This window comes from Cetorhinus maximus, chromosome 21 (genome assembly GCF_964194155.1).
Source record: "Cetorhinus maximus chromosome 21, sCetMax3.hap1.1, whole genome shotgun sequence".
In the NCBI taxonomy this organism is placed as follows: Eukaryota; Metazoa; Chordata; class Chondrichthyes; order Lamniformes; family Cetorhinidae; genus Cetorhinus; species Cetorhinus maximus.
Genome location: NC_135899.1, coordinates 8,422,221 through 8,439,044, shown reverse-complemented (window position 1 = coordinate 8,439,044; position 16,824 = coordinate 8,422,221).

Sequence of the window (16,824 nt, the reverse complement as noted above, 5' to 3'; positions counted from 1 at the left end):
AAGCCTTAAACCTGTGTCCCCTCGTCCTTGCACCGTCAGCTAATGGGCACAGCTTTTCTTTGTCTACCTTAACTAAATGATCTTGTTACCTCTATCATATCTTCCCTCAATCTCCTTTGCTCCAAAGAAAACAACCCTAGCCTCTCCAACCTAATCTTGTGGCTAAATTTCCTCAGGAATCTCACACGCCTGCTCCGAAAAATCTGGATTTTGTTTCAAAGCACAGGAAATATAGGAAAGGCACAATCCTTCTGTCCTCTGTTGTTGTGTGCTGTTCAAATTCAAGTGTTGCCCCTCACATTCTACCCCTTCAATGCCCAAATTACATTTTGAAAACAGCAGAGACCTCACGGTGACTCTTAAAGTTCGCCTGTGCTAAACCACTGAGGTGGAGACTGGACAGAAATAAATAGGAGTCTGGCTTCGTGCAATGGGACAGGAGTGTCTGCTTGTTGCGTGGGTAAACACTGCAGTCACTGTTTCCTCAAGACTTGGCTACTCTGGGTGTCAATGAAGGAGAGGAGGTGAAATAGGAGGGCTTCGTTTTCTCTGAGAGGGAACAAGCTGTCTGCAAACGTCTTGCACTGCTCCGTGAGGTCACTGTCCATGGGATCTTGCTGTGCGCAGGTTGGCTGCCGCATTTCCTACATGGCAACAGTGGCTGCACTTCAAAGAGAAAGCAGTTCATTGGCTGGAAAGCGTGTTGGGACATCCTGAGCTGATACATCAATGCAAATGCTTTCTTTCTAATAATGAGTACATTGATAGCGAGGGGTAATGTAAAAGGCCAGTGTTAAACAGTTTCTTTGTAAGCTGCTGGTGTTTTTAATGTTTGAAGCCTCACAGGAAATTTTGGTGCTAGCAAATAGTTCAAAATGTGAATTGAACCATTTTTTTTAATGACCCCTGGCAATGACTCCAGATCTTAAATTCTAGATTTGCCTTCCTCCTTGCTTCCCCACTCCCCTCAGTCCAAGATCCAGGGCATCATGTCCCTGATCTTCCTCCTTCCCCCCCAACTCCCCTCAGTCCGAGATCCCAGGAGTCATGTCCCTGAAGTTACCTCTCAGCTTCATTCGGGTGTGGTGTTGCTCTCCTCTGTTAAAGGTGTTCATCCAATCATTGTCAGTTTCTTTTTGATTAATGACATCTGTACTTCATCAGAATGGTCCAAGCAGTCTGTTAGCAACAAAAGATTGCATTTGTATAATGCCTTCTATTATCTCAGGATGTTCCAAAGTGCCTTTACAGCCAATGAAGTACTCTTGAAGTGTAGTCACTGCAGTAATGTGGGAAACGTGGCAACCAATTTACACAGAAATGTGTAATGTCCAGATAATCTGTCGTGATGTTGATTGAGGGATAAATATTGGCCAGGACATCGTTGGTAAGTCCCCTGCTCTTCTTCGAAATAGTGCTCGTGGGATCTTTCACACCCACCGCAGAGGGCAGACAATCAATAGTCAAACAATCTCATCTCAAAGATGTGATGGTCCCTGTCTTACCCACTCTCTCTGGCAAAGCAATCCATACTGCATAACCCTTTGGGTAAAGAAATGTCACCGAACGTCTTGCTTGGTGACAATTTTAAATCTTTAATGTAGTTTACATAAAAAGTAGGCTATTTGGCCCTTCATGTTTGTGCTGGCTCTGCGCAAAAGGGACCCCAAAGGAATGCCACTTTGCTGGTCTCTCTCTCTTTCTCTCTCTCTCTCTCCTGATAACCCTGTATTTACTTCAGCACATCACTCTACTCTTCCTGAAAAGATCCAATTCCTTGACCACTCCCCGTGGTAAAACATTCTGCAGCCCACCATTCCCTGAACTACATACAGTACTCGCCCTGTGGCCTAACCAATGTTTTAAACAAATTTATCAACATTTGTTTACTCTTGCACTCTTCGTCGCTATTTACAAAACCTAAGATGCTGTTGACCTTTATTTTTATGAGGTTTATCCTGTGTTTCCAATTTCAGATACTTCTGTATTTGTAACTCTTGGTCTGTCTCAGCAGAACACCAACGATATAGGCCTTTCACAGGATAAAACCTTCCACAAGGCTTTGCACAGAAACATAATCAGAGAAAATTTGACACCGAGCCACATAAGGGGATATTAGGACCGATGACCAAATGCTTTGTCAAAGAGCAAGTAAAACTTGCATCTTAAAGACTGGAGAGGTTTAGGGAGGGAATTTCTAGAGTTTGGGACCTGGACAGCTGAAGGCACGGCCATCACTGGAGGAGTGAAGGAAATCGAAGCCGCAAAAAGATTGCGACTAAGGATGACCATAGCTTGTGCGCTGGTGTTAGTTTGATTCGGTGGGTAGCACTCTTTACTCAGAGTCAGAAGCTGATGGATTCAAGTTCCACTCAACATACTTGAGCACAAAGTGTAGGATGATATTCCCAGTGCAATACTGAGGGAGTGCTGCACTGTCAGAGGTGCCATCTTTCAGATGCGACATTAAAGGGGGAATAGTAATGTTGCTGGACTAATAATCCAGAAGCCTGGACTAATGCTCTGGATACATAGGTTTGAATCCCATCTCGACAGCTAGGGAATTTAATCCAATAAATAATAAATCTGAAATAAGAAGCTAGACTCATTCACATTCACCATGAAACCTTAATTGTTATAAAAACTCACCTGGATCACTAATCCCCTTCAGGAAAGGAAGTCTGCTGTCCTTACCCAGTCTTGCCTACATGTTATGCCATCCCCACAGTAATGTGGCTGACTCTTACCTGCCAAGACATTCAATTTAATCAAACCGCTGCAGAAAAATATTGTGGGCATACCTACACCACATGGACTGCAGCAGTTCAGGAAGGCAACTCACCACCAGCTCTTCAAGGACAATTAGGGATGGGCAACAAATGCTGGCCTTGCCAGCGGTGCCCACACCCCGTGAAAGAATAAAAATAAAGATTTCATGTGTGTAATTGATGAAGGGCGGGAGAGTTCTTCCCACTATCCTGCTGAAGATTTTAAAAAAGAAACAGATTGCCTGTTCTCATTGCTGTTTCTGGTAGCTTGCTGTGTGTAGATTAGCTGCTGCTTTTATCATTATAACAGCCGCAACTACACTACAAAAAGTGAAGCACTTCGTGACGTCCTATGGATGTGACAGGTGCTAGAGAAATTCAGGTTCTGCTCTATTGACTTTTGATTTGCTACAGACAGAAATTTGTTGAATGCCTTCCCTTGTTCATTCATGCCTTCATGATCATGGCACAAGGGGGTCAATGGAAATAAACAGGATCCTATCCTGTTTATAAGAAGTTGCTTCTATTGTCCCCTTTCTCAGTTTAGAACTTTCCGGATACACAACTCATCAAACAACAAAGAGCTGGCATCTGATTTCTGTGCCCAACTGCTTCTGTGCCTGATGCCAACTCGCAGGGCAGTGCACAAGCAGGGGCCACCAGCGAGAGGCCAAGTCACACTCTATCCCAAAGCGGGGAGTGGGAAGAAGCACCCGAGTCTGTTTGGAAAGCAGACTCGGAAAGATGACGGAAAGAGTAGTCACAACAAACACTGGAAGAATACAAGAACACAAGAAATGGGAGCAGGAGTAAATCACATGGCCAAATAAGCCTGCTCTGTTATTCAATACAATCGAGGCTGATCTTGGGCTTCAACTCCACTTTCCCGCCCGCTCCCCATATTCCTAGATTCCCTGAGAGGCCAAAAATCTATTTATCCCAGCCTTAAATATATTCAACGATGGAATAGCCATGACCCACTGGGGTAGAGAATTCCAAAGATTCATGATCCTTTGAGTGAAGAAATCTCTCCTCGTCTCAAGCAAACACTCGGCTCAGTGGAAAGTTCTGGAAATCTTTAGATACTTCATGAGGAAATAACACCTATTATTTCCAGCACATTGACCATTCGGCCCAACTGGTCTATGCTGGTGTTTATGCTCCAGGTGAGCCTCCTCCCATCGTTCTTCAACTAATTCTATCAGCATATCCTTCTATTCCTTTCTCCCTCATGCCTTGATCCAGCTTCCTCATATACCATTCACCTCAACTGGGGTGGTGAGCTCCACATTCTCACCACCGGTGAAGAAATTTCTTCTGAATTCCCGATTGGATTTATTAGTGGCCATCTTGTATTGATGACCCCTAGTCTGGTCTCCCCACAGAAGTGGAAGCATCTTCTCTACATCTGCTCTGTCCAACCTTTCATTATTCTGAAGACCTCTGTCAGGTCATCCCTCGGTCTTCCATTTTCTGCAGAAACATTTCCCAACACTGTGGCTCCATGAGGAGAAAGAGGTGGGATTTTCCTGCCCCTATGTCCGAGGCCATTCAGATTGGTACAGGGAACATAGGGAGTGTTGGGGGGGGAGGGGGGGGTGGTGGCAGGGAGGGTGAGGCTTATGCCTGAAAGGGAGTGTTCAGCCTTCACTGATCATCCATTTAAAATGTTGCAAAATCGAGCAGCTGTCATTAGCGCATCCTCCAGCCTGATTTTCCTCTATATGTCTGATCCATGTGTGCATCAGCTGTGCTCAGTGGGTAGTACTCTCTCTTTCCTCAGCTGCAGAAGGCCCTCGATCATGTTGCATAGCGGACCAGGCTCATTTGGCCAAGTGATTTACTCCTGCTCCTATTTCTTCTGTTCTTGTGTTCTTCCAGCGCTGTGACTACTCTTTCCATCATTTTCCCAAGTCTCCTTTCCCCACAGACTCAGGTGCTCCTTCCCACTCAACTCCCTCTCCAGGGCCATCAGGCTGACACTCGCAGTGCAGGACTGAGGGAGTGCTACACCAGTGGAAGTGCTGTCTTTCAGATGAGACATCAAACTGGGACCTCATGCCACTACTTCAGAGAAGAGCAGGGGAGTTAACCCCAGTGTCCTGGCCAATATTTATCCCTCAACCAACATCGCAAAAAATATATATTACCTGGTCGTGATCACATTGCTGTTTGTGGGATCTTGCTGTGTTTCCGATATTACAATAGTGGTTACACTTCAAAGTGCTTCATTGGCTGGAAAGTGCTTTAGGGCTTCCTGAGATTGTGAAAGGCGCTACATGAATGCAAATCTTTTCTTCCTTCCTTTTACTGCTCCAGCGCGAGATCAGGAGGGTCCCAGAATCGAACCATGGAATCCTGGAACACAACAGGGGACCATTCGATCCTTCATACCTGTGGTGGCTCTTTGGTGGAGCTCTGCGATTACTTCCACTCACACCTGATCATTCTCCATAGCCCTATCATTTTCTTCCCTCACAAGTATTTATCCAACTCCCTTTTGGAAGTTACTGTTGAATCTGTTTCCACCATCCTTTCGAGCTGCACTTTCCAAATGACAAGAATTTGCATTTAGAAAAATGTTTTCCTCATCTCCCCTCTGGTCCTTTTGCCAACTGCCTTCAAGCTGTGTCCTCTGCTTCCTGACCCTCCTGCCAGTGGAAACTGCTTCTCCTTTCTTATTCTATCAAAGTCCCTCATGATTTTGAACATCCCTCTCAAATAGGCCTTGAGAAAGCCAACTTGGTCTCCCGACACTGACTGATCTCAGTCGGATAGTCGAGGAGGATAGCTGCAGTCTGCTCAAAGAAATGTCTCACTGGTGCCATACGCGAGGGCGTCTTCCTGAGACAGGGCTGGAGCCCTGTTCTTTGGGAGGAATTTTACTCGACAGCAAACCTCGATCTGTAAGTACTTTTTGCCAAGGGCTGGTTTGGTAAACGCTGCCATTCTCCTGCCCTAATAGTCATGAGCTCGATTAGATAATGTCTCCACTGAAGTCCACCAGTCACGGCGCCTTCTCACTGGCACAAGGCTGCTCTGTTGACCTACAGTCAGCAGGTATTTGTTTGCACGCATATTACCCTCGAATGAGTAAATATTTTAAACCTGGACCTCATAAACAAAATAACAAACAGCCTCGAGCAGACTAGCTGCACAGAGACATTCAGATGAGGGGGGAGAGGATGGTGGGGCGGGGGGGATGGGGTAGTGTGAAAGAGGGAGAGCAAGTGTGTGAGGGGAATTGTGTGATGGAGAATCTGAGAAAGAGAGAGCTGGCGAGAGAAAGTGTCTGTGTGTGAGGGATAAAGAAAGAGTGCGGGAGGAAGAAAGAGTGAGAGAGGAAGGGAAATAGGAGAGAGAAGGAGAAAGAAGGTGAAATATCATGGGATAAAAAAAGAGAAAGAGCCAGAGAGAGTCAGGAAGAGAAATGACTTGAGACAGAAAGAAAGAAAGAGACAGAACAAGAGAGAAAGAAATGCAATGAGATATAGAGAGAGAGAGGGAATGTAAGAGGCAAGAGAGAGTAGGAGAGTAAGGGAGAGAGAGAGTGTGAGTGAGGGAGAGCGTGAGAAACAGAAAGGGATCCGGAGATAGAGAGAAAGAGAATGAGACAGAAATAATGAGAGACAGAACATGAGACTGAGAAAGAATGAGAAACAGAAAATGAGAGACAGGAAGGAAGAGAAAGAAAGCAAGAGAGAAAAAAAGAGATGGATCAAAGAGAGAGAATGAGAGAGCGATAGAGAAAGACAGGGAGATAGACAAAGAGGAAGAAAGAGAGAAATGGAGAGAGAGGAAGAATAAAATGAAGAGATAAAGTCACACAGGAGGGAAGAGGCTAATGTGTATGAGAGAAAAAGAGAATACATGTGTGTATATATGCGTGAATGTGCGACTGAGTGTGTGCTTGAGTGTGTGTGTGAGTGAGTGTGTGTGTGTCTATGATTGACTGTGTGTGCATGGGAGTGAGTGAGTGTGTGTGTGTGAGTGAGTGTGTGCGATTGAGTGTGTACACACGAGTAAGTGTGTGTGTGTCCATGTGTTGTGTGTGAGACTGTGTGTATGAGTGAGTGAGTCAACGTGTGAGAGCGTTTGTGTGTGAGTATGTAATGTGTGCATGTGAGAATGTGTGTATGTGTATGTGGGTGAGTGTATGTGACTGAGTGTGTGCAAATGTGAATGTGTGTGAGATTGTGTGTCCATGTGGGTGTGAGTGAGTGTGTGTGACTGTGAATGTGTGTGTGAGAATGTGTATGCGCATGTGTGTGTGCATGTATGTGAGTGTGTGTGAGTGTGTGTGAGTGCCTATGTGAGCATGTGTGTGTTATTGAGTGCATGAGAATGAGTGTATGTGTGTGTGTGTGTGTGAGACGTTGAGTGTATGAGTATGTATGAGAGAGAGAGATACTGTGTGTATGTGTGTGTGGGGGTGGGCGTGTGTGTATATGTGTGTAGGGATGGGGAGCTGGGTGTGTTTGCGTGTGGGTGTGTGTGAGCATGTGTGTGCGAGAGAGAAAAAGAGAGGAGAGGGAGAGCACAATGAACCACGAGTGCCTGGGGTTATTTTGTTAAGCACATGTTTACAGCCCAGGGCATATTGAAGTAAATTATAGGCTGTGGTTCACAGCTTTTGGCCAAGTGTCCAATTCTGGGCAGCACCGTAACAAGTGAGTTTTTATTTAAAACAAATGTATCTCTTGCTTGTGGCTCTGAGTCCAAGGTTCAGTTCTACTCTTTGCCTAGGTTGTATCGTATTCCCTCTCCTTCTGTCTCACACTGTCTACACCACCTCAGTTTCCTCTCCCTACCCATTTGTCATTCTTTCCCTGTTTATATCTCAAGGTACACCTGATAAAGAGGCAGGTAAACTAACTCCAAACACAAGGGATTCCTAATAAAGAGATACCTTGCAAAATTTACACCGATTTTTAGCATGGATTTACACTGTGACTGCATGGCACAATCTTCAATTCTGCATAAGAAACTAGATCTGTCCCTGAATGTTGCCAAAACAAAATTCATATATCAACCCAGGTCTGGTCAGCCAACTATTACACCTCCCATATATTGAATCGTAGAATGTTTGCAGCACAGAAGGAGGCCATTTGGCCCATCGTGTCTGTGCTGGAAGATGGGTAGGAGGAAGTTTGTGTGGTGGCGTGTGTGGGACATGTTGAAGGAGAGACTCTGGAATACATTGAGCCATTTCCCATGCCTCAGCAGTCACCTCTCTCAAAAGGCCACCATTGATGAGGAGGTCTGAACTCCAGATCAGCTGCACCAGCTCAGCCTTCTACAAACTACGGCAATGAGTATTTGACAGCAAAGACCTTCACAAATCAACAAGAGTCCAAGTGTACAGGGCACCACACTCCTGTACTGCAGTGAGACCTGGACTGTGTATCAGCGACACAGAATAGCGGCAGAGAAATTCCAGCACCAGTCATCCTCAGGATTCAATGGGAGGATCGTTGGACAAACACTAGTGCTCTTCATGAAGCCAGCTCCACATGCATTCGGGCAAACCTCCTGCAAAATCATCTTCGATAGACTGGCCGTGTATCCGGATGGTCAAAAAGCATTTCCCCCTGGCAACCAGGTCCTGTTCACTCGACACTCAAATGGCCAACGTTCTGGAGAGGACAAAGAAAACACCTCAAAGACACCTTGAATCTCTCCTTGAAGCACGGCAGCAGTAACATCAATGACTGGGAGGAGCTTGCTACCAATCATTGATATTGGTGACAACTTGTCCATTAAGCTGCATCACGCTTTGAATCATGATGTCTCAATGACGAGGCCAAGCGATGGCAGGGAAGGAAAGGAAAGGAAGCAAATCCTGCCCTCCGGATCACGCTACCTAATGGGACACCCTGCCCCATGTGCCCACCGATCTGCGGGTCAAGAATCGGCCTGGTCAGTCACATGAAGACCCCTGGCACAAACACCTGACCCTGAGACCTCAGCCTCGAATGGAGGGACAGCTGATGATGACGGCATTATACATTTATGTACATTTACAAAATTACTAAATATTTCTATCTCAGAAACAGGCCGGTCAGCTCAATTGGTCTATGCTGGTGTTTATGCTTCAGATGAATCTTCTCCCACCCCTTCCTTGACCTCTCTGTCTCAATTTCTGGTGATAGACTGTCCACCAATATCCATTACAAGCCTACTGACTCCCACAGCTACCTCGACTACAGCTCCTCACACCCCGCTTCCTGTAAGGACTCCATCCCATTCTCTCAGTTCCTTCGCCTCCGTCGCATCTGTTCTGATGATGCCACTTTCAAAAACAGTTCCTCTGACATGTCTTCCTTCTTCCTTAACCGCGGTTTTCCACCCACGGTGGTTGACAGGGCCCTCAACCGTGTCCGGCCCATCTCCCGCGCATCCAACCTCACACCTTCCGCTCCCTCCCAGAACCATGGTAGGGTCCCCAATGTCCTCACTTTTCACCCCACCAGCCTCCGCATTCAACGGATCATCCTCCAACATTTCCACCAACTCCAGCATGATGCCAAAACCAAACATATCTTCCCCTCACTACCCCCATCAGCATTCCATAGGGACAGTTCCCTCCAGGACACCCTGATCCACTCCCCCAGCTCCCCATCCCCTTCCCACAGCACCTACAGTCATCACCTTCGCAGAAGGTGCAACACCTGACCCTTTACCTCGTCCCTCCTCACTATCCAAGGGCCCAGACACTCCTTTCAGATGAAGCAGTGCTTCACTTGCACCTCCTTCACTTTAGTCCACTGCTCCCAATGTGGTCTCCTCTACATTGGAGAAACCAAATGCAGTCTGGGTAACTGCTTTGTGCAACACCTTTGGTCTGTCCTCTTGCTATTTCTACACACCGCCCTGCTCTCATGCCCACATGTCCATCCTTGGCCTGCTGCAATGTTCCAGTGAAGTCCAATGCAAACTGGAGGAACAGCACTCATCTTCCGATTAGACGCTTTACAGCCTTCCCAGCTCAACATTGAGCTCAACAACTTCTCTCCTCTATCTTCACCCGTTTTTTAATCATTTTTTAAAATGTATTTTTATTTTTTATTCATTTATTCATTGTTTTATCCCCTTTTTCATCCCTTTTTCCCTGACCACCGCCCTTCCACCTCACTCCACCCCCATAAGGGCCATCTGTCACTTGTTTCAATGTTGTTCTTTCACAGAGTGTTTACCCTTGTCCTGCTTTTATCACATTTTGCTTTCTTGCCTTTATGCCACTATCAGCACCTTCTTTAGTCTTCACCACTACAGTTAACACTCCCTCTGTCTTTTTGTTTATGACATCTTTGCCAATCTCTCCTTTGCCCCCACCTATTGCTGACCTTCTATCCAGCTTCACCTGATCCACTCCCCTTAAACAGTATAAATTTCACCACATTTCTATTTCTCTTTAGCTCTGAAGAAGTCATAGGGATTCAAAATGCTAACTCTGTTTCTCTCTCCATAGATGCTGTCAGACCTGCTGAGTTTTTCCAGCATTTTCCATTTTTATTTCAGATTTTCAGCATCTGCAGTTTTTTGCTTTTACTTTTGATTACTGTTGGCCAATGTCCTTCCTAGAAAATGAGTCAAAGTCACATCATCACTGTTCTTCCTCAAAAGTAAAGTCACAGTCACATGATTGCTATTGGCCAATGTCCTTCTAGAAAGTGGAGGCACAGTCAGATGGTTACTGTTGGCCAATGTCCTTGCTCTAGAGTTGAGGGCAGTCACATGATCAATAGTGGCAAATGCGGTCCTTCAAGATCAAGGGGCACCTTTTAAGGAATTAATAAAGATTAATGATTCAAGAGGCATAGTGTTCATCCTCACTCACACTTCCCAGCAGTGTTGGTGCATCTGGTTAAAATGCAGCCTTTTTCCACATGTGTGTAAGTAGTGCCAAAGAATTCACACACCTGACAAGTGCTTGGTTAGGATTTCCACTTGGGTGGGAGTGTACTGGAAAATTCCACAGCCTCATTCTGTGCTTTACCATGCTCAGGCTAATTATCAGCTGGGGAGGATGCTCAATTTCTGACACATGTTCCCAGTGCTCTCTGGATAAAGTTGCAACAGGAAATCACCTACCTGATATACTAGCATGGCACCATAGAGTGATTGACAGCCAATATGTGCCTGTGTCAAATCACTCTCGAGCATTCCCACTTGACCATTCAGTAATCAATGAAGAGTGCAGGAGGGCATGACAGGAGCAGCACCAGTCATCCCTAAAAATGAGGTGTCAACCTGTTGAAGCTATAACACAGGACTACTTGCATGCAAAACAGCATAAGCAGCAAGTGATAGGTAGAGCTAAGCGACCCCACAACCAACGTATCAGATCTAAGCTCTGCAATCCTGGCACATCCAGTCGTGAATGGTGGTGGACAACTAAACAACTCACTGGAGGAAGAGGCTCCACAAATATCCCCATCCTCAATGATGGGGAGCCCAGCACATCAGTGCAAAAGATAAGGCTGAGGCATTCGCAACAATCTTCAGCCAGAAGTGCCGAGTGGATAATTCATTTCGGCGTCCTCTGCAGGTCCCCAGCATCACAGATGCCAGTCTTCAGCCAATTCGATTCACTCTACGTGACATCAAGAAATGGCTGAAGGCACTGGATACTGCAAAGGCTGTGGGCCCTGACAATATTCCAGCAATAGTACTGAAGACTTGTGCTCCAGAACTTGCAGCGCCCCTAGCCAAGCTGTTCCAGTGCAGCTACAACACTGCCATCTGCCCAGCTATATGGAAAGTTGCCTAGGTATGTCCTGTACACAAAAAGCAGGACAAATCCAACCCAGCCAATTACAGCCCCATCAGTCTACTCTCGATCATCAGTAAAGTAATGGAAATGGGTCACCAACAGTGCTATCAAGCAGCACTTGCTTAGCAATAACTTGCTTACTGATGCCCAATTTGGGTTTTGTCAGGGCCACTCAGCTCCTGACCTCATTACAGACTTTTTCAAACATGGACAATAGGGCTGAACTCCTGAGGTGAGGTGAAAGTGACTGCCCTTGACATCAAGGCAGCATTTGACAGAGTGTGGCATCAAGGAGCTCTAGCAAAACTGGAGTCAATGGGAATCAGGGGGAAAACTCTCTGCTGGTTGGAGCCATACCTAGCACAAAGGAAGATGGTTGTGGTTGTTGCAGGTCAGTCATTTCAACTCCAGGACATCACTGCAGGAGTTCCTCAGGATAGTGTCCTAGGCCCAACCATCTTCAACTGCTTCATCAATGACCTTCCTTCCATCAAAAGGCTGGAAGTTGCGATGTTCACTGATGATTGCACAATGTTCAGCACCATTTGTGACTCCTCAGACACTGAACCAGTCCATGCCCAAATGCAGCAAGACCTGGACAATATCCAGGCTTGGGCTGACAAGTGGAAGTAACATTCGTGCCACACAAGTGTCAGGCAATGACCATCTCCAACAAGAGAGAATCCAACAATCACCCCTTAATGTTCAATGGCATTACCATCACTGAATCCCCCACTATCAACATCCTGGGGGTTACCGTTGACCAGAAAGTAAACTGGACCAGCTATATAAATACTGTGGCTACAAGAACAGGTCAGAGGCTAGGAATTGTGCAGCGAGTAACTCACCTCCTGACTCCCCAAAGCCTGTCCACCATCTACAAGGCACAAGTCAAGAGTGTGATGGAATACTCTCCAATTGCCTGGATGAATGCAGCTCCCACAACACGGTAGAAACTGGACACCCTCCAGGACAAAGCAGACCGCTTGATTGGCACCACATCCACAAACATTCAATCCCTCCATCGCCAACGCACAATAGCAGCAATGTGTACTATCTACAAGATGCACTGCAGAAATTCACCAAGGCTCCTTAAAACAGTACCTTCCAAACCCACGACCACTACCATCTAGAAGGACAAGGGCAGCAGATACATGGGAACACCACCGCCTGGAGGTTCCCGTCCAAGTAACTCACCATCCTGACTTGGAAATATATCACCGTTCCCTCACTGTCGCTGGGTCAAATCCCTGGAACTCCCTTCCTAACAGTACTGTGGGTGTACCTACACCACATGGACTCCAGTGGTTCAAGAAGGCAGCTCACCACCACCTTCTCAAGAGCAACTAGGGATGGATAATAAATGCTGGCCCAGCCAGCGAAGCCCACATACCGTGAATGAACAAAAAAATTCAAATCCCTCCATGACCTCTCACATCTCCCTTTCGCTGTGATCTCCTCAAACCCCTTAACCCGCCAAGATTTGTACATTCTTTCAATTCTGGTATCTTGCGCATCCCCAGTTTTAACTGTGCCACCACTGGCGGCCGTGTCTTCAGCTGCCTGGGCCCTACACTCCGGAATAAAAAGAGAAAATGCTGGAAATAATCAGCAGGCCAAGCAACATCTGCGGAGAGAGAAAAACAGAATTAGTCTTTCAAGTCTGTGATCCTTTGTCAGAACCCTTCTTTTATCATTTCAGATTCCCAGCATCTGCAATACTTTGCTTTTGCTAAACTCTGGAATCCCTTCCCTAAACCTTTCCAGCCTCTCCACCTCTCTTTCGCCTTTTAAGATGCTCCTTAAAACCTACCCCATTGACCAGGCTTTTGTCCAACATCTCCTTTTGTAGCTAGGTGTCTAATTTTGCTTGATAATTGCTCCTGTGAAGTGCCCTGATATATTTTGTTACTTTAATGGTGCTGTATAAATGTTGTCATTGTGAATGTCTCATGTCGGGGTTTGATATGTACTGTCCAGGAAAGTCCATCGGGATAAAATTCCCAGGTGAGACCCTGGGTCTGTGTAGAGTTTATAAACCAAAACTGCAACAGCCTCAAGAACACTGGACTAGACAGCAAACAAAAACCAAAATCCGCCAGGATTTCTGTTCCTCACAGCTATCTGGCAGCCCCTGTTTAAATGTAGGCAGATACGACTGAAGTTGATGCTGATATCAGGCTGATGGGTCTCGCCCAACTTTCTGAGAAAAATCAAGGGCAATCTGGTGCCAAGACTGAAGGGCAGCAGAGGGTTGGCAGGTCTCTCTCTCTCTCTCTCTCGGAGCTGCAGCCCCAACGTGATTCAACAGCCTACGAGAGAGGAGGTTGAAGACCGCAGGGTGGCGCGGAGAGGAGCAGGTGGCAACTCTTGGGTAGAGCACAGCAAGGCTGCTCCACACCTGACCTTGTTCAGAGAAACAACCCCACAGCCTGGAGCAATGACTGAAAGCACAGCAATACAAATCTAATGCTAACCCACATCGGCCCATTCAAAAAAAGGCCCCCACACACCTCAGGAGAGGCAGGTTGTTCTGACTAACCCAACAAAGGTTGCACTTGTCTGTGTCTGAGAGAGCTATTATTGAGCCGCTGGTGGAAGAGTGCCAACTACAGCAACCTCACAGCCAGGGCACAAGGCGGCAAGGGAGGTGGAGAGAGAGAGAGGGAGGGATCGAGAGAGCGAAGCAAAAGAAAATATGATATATTATTACCTTTGCATTTCAGAGACAATATGGCTCTTTCTTAGCTGCTCTGAATGGGAGACTGGGGTCTGTGTATGAGCAGCAAACCCCAAGCTGTAAATAATCAGACCTCTATCGGATCTTAAAAGGCTATATCCTGCATTCTTGGCCTCCAGATTTGTTTACTTTCCTTGCCTTTAAATAATATAAAGTAAACACAACATTTTAATGAAAAGGAGCTTGGGTCAGAGAAATGCTTTCATCTAACAGGCCTAACAGGGCCTTATTTATTGTGATCGATAGCACAGGGTGAAGGGAGAAACTAAGGAGGCTCCAAACTCACTCATAACTTTATATATATAGATCCAAAAAGGATGGAATAGATTGGAGCTACCAACTACATTTCCCCATATAGAGCACTGACACAGAGAAATGGGATTAAATTTTAAACGACTTTCTAGCCTATAAAACCTCGTACCTTCTGTATTTTCCTCTGTATTTATATTCCTTCCCTCCTATCTTAGTTAATATCCCACACCGACACCCCCGCCACTGCCCCTCCTCTTTTATATGAACACAGATGATGAAAGGTCCATTACCTTCTACTCTCCTGCCTAGAGGCAGGCTGCAATGATCAGGGAGTTGCTGATTAATAGCAATCATTGGCTATCAATTCTTTAAGTCTCCTCAGCCTGCTCACCTTTGCCAAACCTCAATATTAAATAATTTACCAAACGGATCCTTGACAGTACGCAGTCTCAGGCATCCTGATCCCAGGCCATATCCAGGCATCCTGATCCCAGGCTATATCCAGGCATCCTGATTCCGGGCCCTATCAAGGTATCTTATCCTAGGCCATATCCAGGAATTATGATCCAAGACCTTATACAGGCATCCTGCTCCCAGACTGTATCCAGGAATTATGATCCTAGTCTATACGCGGAATTCTGATCCTAGAATCCTGATCCTAGGCCATGGCCCCTAAAAACAAAACTGAGCTTTGATCGTTGAGTCTATTCAAGACAGAGGTGAATAGATTTTTGGGTAAAAAGAGAATTAAACGCCAGAATCTTACGCTCCCCGCTGGCGGGTTTTTCGGCAGGGGTAAGGGGGAGCGTGAAATTGAAGGGACAGGATTCCCTCCAAGCTCCCTCCTGCCTCGACCACGCAGTGATTTTTCGCTGGGGTGGGCAAGACCTCAGACAGAGAGCCCGCCTTTGCCCCGATTGAGGCCCTTAAGTGGCCAATCATTGGCCATTCAAGGGCTTTTTCCCACCCAGCCTCAGTTTTTCGGCTGGTGGGAGGATTGAACTCACAAGGGGAAAGCCCGAGAAACAACAGAGTTAGATCTCGGACTGGAAGGGGTGGGGGAGGGGCACCTCCATCTGAAAGCCCCCCCCACTGATGTTGGGCACCCTCCTTAAGGTCCAGTGGCCTCCAGGCCTCCTTGCCCCACTCCCAGCCTCTTCCCTAAGTCCTCGACTGCCCCCCCGCCAGGCCTTCCCCACCCTCCCTGCCCTGGGACCCCTTTATCTTACTTGGTCTCCAGTGTCCGGACTTAGTCTCAGGCATCCTCCTGCACTTCCTCTTCAGTCCACTACATCTTTTGTCGCTGCATGGACTGGCTCTCTAAGGTTGTGTGTCCTCACTCCAGAGACCTGAGCCTAGAATCTAGGCCGACAATCCCAGTGCAGTGTAGGGATTGTAAATGTGAGTCTGGATTAGACGCTGAAGCCTCAGAGTGGGATTCAAACCTTCAAGTAAGGGCATGAAAGACTGATGCTGCATAAGTGGTTGTGTAAACTCAGGATGCACAGGCCACAAGTGACTGACAACAGTGACTGATGTGGAGGAGCTCTCGACTCAATGATAAAACTCCAAATCCAATGTTTCAGGGATCATTGGCTGTCAAGCACATTGGGAGGTCCTGAGGTCTTAAGGCACTTGCTTGCTTTATTTATTCTTCATTCTTTCTTTTCTCTTTCTCTCTCTCCCACAGTGTTATTGACATCAGGACCCCCCCTACATGTAGACTCGCTCCTCACTCTGTTAAGCGTGTGACTCCCCTAAATTAGTCAGGAGTAATGCCCACTGCTGGCGATGTGGTGTGAATTGGGTGAGGGCCAGAAAGGATCCCAACACATACTCAGTCAGTCAGTGGAATGAGGAGGCCTGTGTGTTTTCACTTGTTCTCTGGTAAATCCATCAAGCAGGAAGTTTAGGCTGTACACCTGGGACATCCGCACAGGCAAATCAAAGCTGGCTGCACAATCTGTACTTTACTCCTCACTGCAAAACGATCAAAGCAGCAGCCGCTTGTTCTGGAAGCTGAGACTGCGAGCAGCAAGTCCAAACTAAACCTCACATCGCGAGCACACTTTGCTGGGCCCTTTTCAAACCAGGAGCATCCCACGTATCCAGGGAACCCTTGCACAATCAGCAGCTGGATTCCCCATGCTGGGCTACAATAATCAAACTGCTGTAGGCCTTGTACCCATCCCAAGCTGCTGAGCACTTGCATTCTGTCCTTGGGATCTGACGTTAATTAAACTGAGGTGCTGTCCACCCTCTCTGGTGGATGTCAATGATCGCACAGC